Source organism: Apis dorsata, unplaced genomic scaffold (genome assembly GCF_000469605.1).
Source record: "Apis dorsata unplaced genomic scaffold, Apis dorsata 1.3 scaffold_27, whole genome shotgun sequence".
Taxonomy (NCBI): Eukaryota; Metazoa; Arthropoda; class Insecta; order Hymenoptera; family Apidae; genus Apis; species Apis dorsata.
Genome location: NW_006263329.1, coordinates 543219 through 548172, shown reverse-complemented (window position 1 = coordinate 548172; position 4954 = coordinate 543219). Strand labels below are relative to the sequence as shown.

The 4954-nt window shown below is 33.9% G+C and overlaps 1 protein-coding gene and 1 long non-coding RNA gene across 2 annotated transcripts in view; one reads left to right on the top strand and one right to left on the bottom strand.

Annotated features, from left to right (window-relative positions):
• The window catches only part of LOC116185627, a 26419-nt gene extending 25509 nt beyond the window's left edge, over positions 1-910 (bottom strand). Inside the window, exon 1 of the long non-coding RNA XR_004150491.1 lies at positions 901-910. This is a non-coding gene — a long non-coding RNA (uncharacterized LOC116185627). The remainder of the gene's footprint in view (positions 1-900) is intronic.
• Positions 1-4954, top strand: part of LOC102676127 — a 413064-nt gene that overhangs the window by 37222 nt on the left and 370888 nt on the right. The window lies entirely within an intron of this gene.

Here is a 4954-nt window from a genome sequence, read left to right as displayed (position 1 = left end):
TTTTTTTTTTTTTTTTTTTTTTCATTACACAACATTTAAGAGGATAGAGCAACGTGTATTATCAAATGAGTAACATCGGTGTCCATAAAAATTTAACGAGGACTTCGGCAAATATTAATACCCCGGTCCTGGTCCTAAATGATCGCGATGACTATTGTCGAGTAACGTGGGGAACGAGCGTCATTAAAAATCCCATAAAACCAAGGTAGTTCGGCTTGCCTTCGTTTCATTTGCATTTCGTCGTATAATTGTCCGGCTTCTAATTACATCGACGTGGCGAGCGAGAGAAATAAAATGGAAAAAATGCTCGAATCGAAAAATGGAACGGGGCCAAAGTGTTGGAAAATATTTTTTATTAACCAAGCATCATTTCGCGAATTTTATTGTTGCAAGCATCTGGTGGATATTATCCATTTCTGCTAAAAATTAGGTTGACAGAGAAATGTGAGGGGGATGGATATTGCTCAATGTATTGCTTATGAAGGAACATTTTGGAAAGTGTATATTTTGGGATTGGAAAATGGAAATTTTTCCTAAATTTTAAATATCACTAAGTTCTTTCCTTTGCAAATTTATAGAATTTTTATGCAAATATGAATTTATTCTTGCATATTGGAAAGTGTATCAATGTTAAAGTTGAAATGTTTGAAACGAAAGTCAATTGATGTTCTTGATTAATGATGTAGCTTTGAATTATGATATTTGAGATAAAGGAAATAGAGGAAAATAATATAAAATGTCGATATTAATTGAATTCTATAGAGAATACTAAAGAATACGATGAATATTTGTATATGTGTTTTTAAAGTAAAAGTTTTAGTGCTTTCTGATCTTTTTGATTTATCTTTTGATTCCATTATTTCCAAACACACATATATTTTTCATAAACCAAAAATTGACGAGTAAACAATTTATTTAGAAAATAAATAGTATTGACAGAAACATATTATTCTTCTAAAAAATAAGACTAAAAAATTATATCTTGAATCATAATACTTAATATTTTACAAATAAATACATCTTGTATGATAAATTTTCTTCACAAATGTGCACGATAATTCGTCCAATTTCACGAAACAACAACGAACTAATAATGTATCCAAGCAAACAGCACAAATTGCGTATCCAGAACCAGCTCGATCTAAAATTCACGCACATGATGAATCTGAATCCTAGAACTGGCAGTTTTGGTAGGAAAAGGAATCGAGTTAACCGTGCAGGGCCAACTTTCGGCTAGATAAATTCGAAACAATGGCACGGTTAATTTCGCGATGAAAACATTGAAACTGGAAGAGAAAGTGTAATTATTGTAGTCGACTGTCGGCTATGGAAAACACTTTAACGAGGGCAATCAAGCCGCTATTATTAACCTTTTCGGTCGTGAAATGTTGATACTAATCGAAGAGTCGAGAAGGAGCGGTATTTATAGTTTTAAATCACCACCCACGAGTTTTCATCAGGCGTTAATTCAACCAAAAGTGGCACGTTTGGTCTTTATATACATATCATTTTCGTCAATGAAATAAACCTTTCGTGTCCAAAATTATTCGATGGACCCAGCATTCGATTCGACACGGTGTCTCGTTAAAAAAATCGAAAGAAGTTCCCTATTTAAGGATATTGATTTTCGATTGAACAGAAAGGAAATAGGAAATCGTTGTGAAACGACGAAAAATTATATAATTGCCGTCATAGAAGATCCTGTCAACAAAGGTTGTTTCCCAAAGATCGATACATCCTGTACACAATTTTACTCTCTCTCTTTCTGTCTGTCTGTCTTTCTTCACCTCCATTACTCCAACTCATTTTCCATCAAATCATCGTATCCAATCATCGTTACGTCCAGGACACGTTTTGCGACATCCCCCAAAGCTTTCTCCGCCCTAAGGACAGCCAAATTACGCCCGTAACGAGGAGTAATTTCGCCCAACAACGTCACTCGGAATACAAACACGTCCGACTGTTTGCGGCTCCTTCCGGTTTAAATCGGGGATGGAAACGAATTTCAGAATTCGAACCATCGCTTCCCATCGTGGAAACGGGATCTTTGTTTCCTGCATCCCTCCCCAGAAGATGCATAATCAAAGCGATAATGCCCTTTGCACGTAAACAAGTGTACACAGTGTACGCTTGCACACAATATCGCGCACCTGTCCGTGTGAAATCGAGGATTTCCATGTTAATGCGATTTCTGTAACAGACAGCTTCATTTGGTCCTGGAAAACTCAATATGGTCGCCCCTCGGTCGAATCGAAACTCGAGCGAGCCGATTTACGATCGAATTTTCAAGCTTGCTCCAAGTTATTCGAGCCGAGCTTGGATCATTGCGTTAGATCATCTAATTGATCTTGTCCGGCCGGGCTACTTGCTACGCGGCTAAATCAACGGAAATCCACGTTAACTTTTGATCCGTTTTATAGCTCGATAAATATGGAAACTGTGGATACAGTTTTAAAGTTTTGTAATAATGGAAATAACTTTATTTTAATAGAATAGAGGTCTTCCTTACCGAGATATCATTTTTCAAGCGATATATCTAATCTTATTTCTAAAGAATCGATCCATTTGATCGAAATTAATTTTAAGAAAGAATTTTTAATGTCTCTACGATATTTTGTTAATTTTTGTGCTTATATTTTGACTATTTAAGAAACTTAAGCTTATATAATTTTATGAAGTTGAAAAAATGTAATTTATTCATTTTAATTTTCATTATATGAATATAATACAAGTTACCAATTAACAGAAAAATTATCTTCGTCATGAAATGGAGAAGAATAATGTCAGAAGATCGTTTCATACATAATTTCGAAATTAAAATCCAAATATCTACGAGGAACGTATACCTGTATTAGCAATCGGCTGGTATCGTTAGTACTCGTACACGATTTGGCGATCCAACGCGATCGATAAAACCTATTATAATTTTCGTCGATTGCCAATAACACTGAAACATTGTTATTTCTTTCGTTCCGATACAATTATAGAAATTAATGGATTTGAAAACAGTTCGGTTTATCGATTCCAAATATACGCGTGTATGGAAACGATTTCTATTTAGATACTATCATCGGTTGAAACGAGGAATGGTCACGTTTTAGGGAAGATTATTTGGCACGGTGAAAGTTTTGGAGGGGTAATTTCGGTAAATATCAGAGGTTGGCGCTGTAGGTAATATAAAGGATCACTGAAAGATATGGAAATCGGCGTTAAAATGGGATACAATATCTCGTATTAAAGCAGGATGAAATAAAAAGTATCTATTGGAGTTATTGCATCGAAGTATAAAAGAAGAGAATAAAATTTATGACTGTGAGCTATGAGTATTGTTTATTATTATTTATCATATTCATGCAAGAGAGATTATGATAAATCACATATGTATTAAAAATTGCAATTTGAAGATTATTTATTTCTTAAAGAAATGTATGGAACACAATATTTTTTGCTGAAAATATAAATTTTCTAAAAAATTGGCCATTTATTAGTTAGACTTAAATAATTTATTAATAATAAATTCAATAAATTTTAAAAAGAATTATCGAAATATTTAAAGAAATTTATTCTACTAGATTGGTAAAAAAATTATGATAAGATTAAAATTTTAAGAAAATATTATGACAATCTAATAATTCTCGAAAAGTGTATTCTTTTATATGCTAATAAATATGCTACTAGATACTTATCCAGAGATAAGATTCTCGTTTTATATCCCGTGAGAAGTCAACGTGATGAAATTTAGTGTAGTAATCTAATAAATGTTCAACACTGATATGCTATTCCTTTCGTCATAAAAAACTCAGAATGAAAGCATCGATAAGCCGTGGAAAACGATGAACAAGATGAAGTTCCTTTCAATGATAAACATCGCAGCTGAAGAGGAAAAAGAAATTCATTTTCCTTCTGATATGTCGCTCCATACTTATCGAAGATTCGTTTTTTAGATTAGTTCCTTTTGTAATTGTTCTATTCAATTTTGAAGAAAATTGTTTGAATGTGTAAATATATTTTATGTTTCACGCATTTGAAATTCTAAATTTAAACTTCGTATTATTTTACTTACATGAGAAACAACCAATAATCCGATTGAAATTAATTTAAATAATATAATTTATTAAAAACTTTTAACTGAGAACTATTTATCATACGCATTGAAAACCAGGAATATAATAATTTATTAATAATAATTGTTCTCTTAAATAAAATAAATGATAAATTTAAAAAAATACTGTAAAAAATCAATAACACAATTAACTTTCAAAAAAAAAAGAGAAAAATTTTTCTTCTTCCAACGATTTTTAATTTCCAAAACCCAACAAAAACAAAAACTCTCTGGAATTTTCTCGAAAGCCCAATCCATTCGCACGATCCCCAACCTATCTCCTATTGATCTCCAAACTTTGAACCCGCAAAGAAGACACCGCGGTCATCCTCGTTTGTCAATCGTCGTCACTTCCCCATTCTGTTTTACAATCGTCCTAAAACAGATCGTGAAACACAGTGAAACGATCGTGCCACGATGGGGCAAAATCCTTGCCTCTGGACCCTCGTGTACACGCGTGATACGTCGCAGAGGGAGGAAATCAAGAGGGTTGATAGCACCTCTTCTCTCTATTTTTATTACGGGACGAAAATCGTTTACGTCGCGCCGCTCTGCGCGATTCAGAATGGCAACCGTGCGACCATTTTGCTTTCATCTTCTTTTCTCTCTCTCTTTCTCTCTCCTTCTTCCTTTCTCACCCTTCGTCCATTCTTTTCCACGCGGCGTTTGCGAGTCTTCCGTTACGGATTAAATTTAATACGCCGGTATCGTGGCTCATTATATTTTTACACGAAATCCTCCGGCGTCTCCGGTGTTAAGAAATGGGATACCGTGGCTGGAGTCGAGAATTTTAACCCCTCTCCACGAACAGTTGGAATTTTCTTCCCAGACTTTGAGATTTTCCTCGAAATT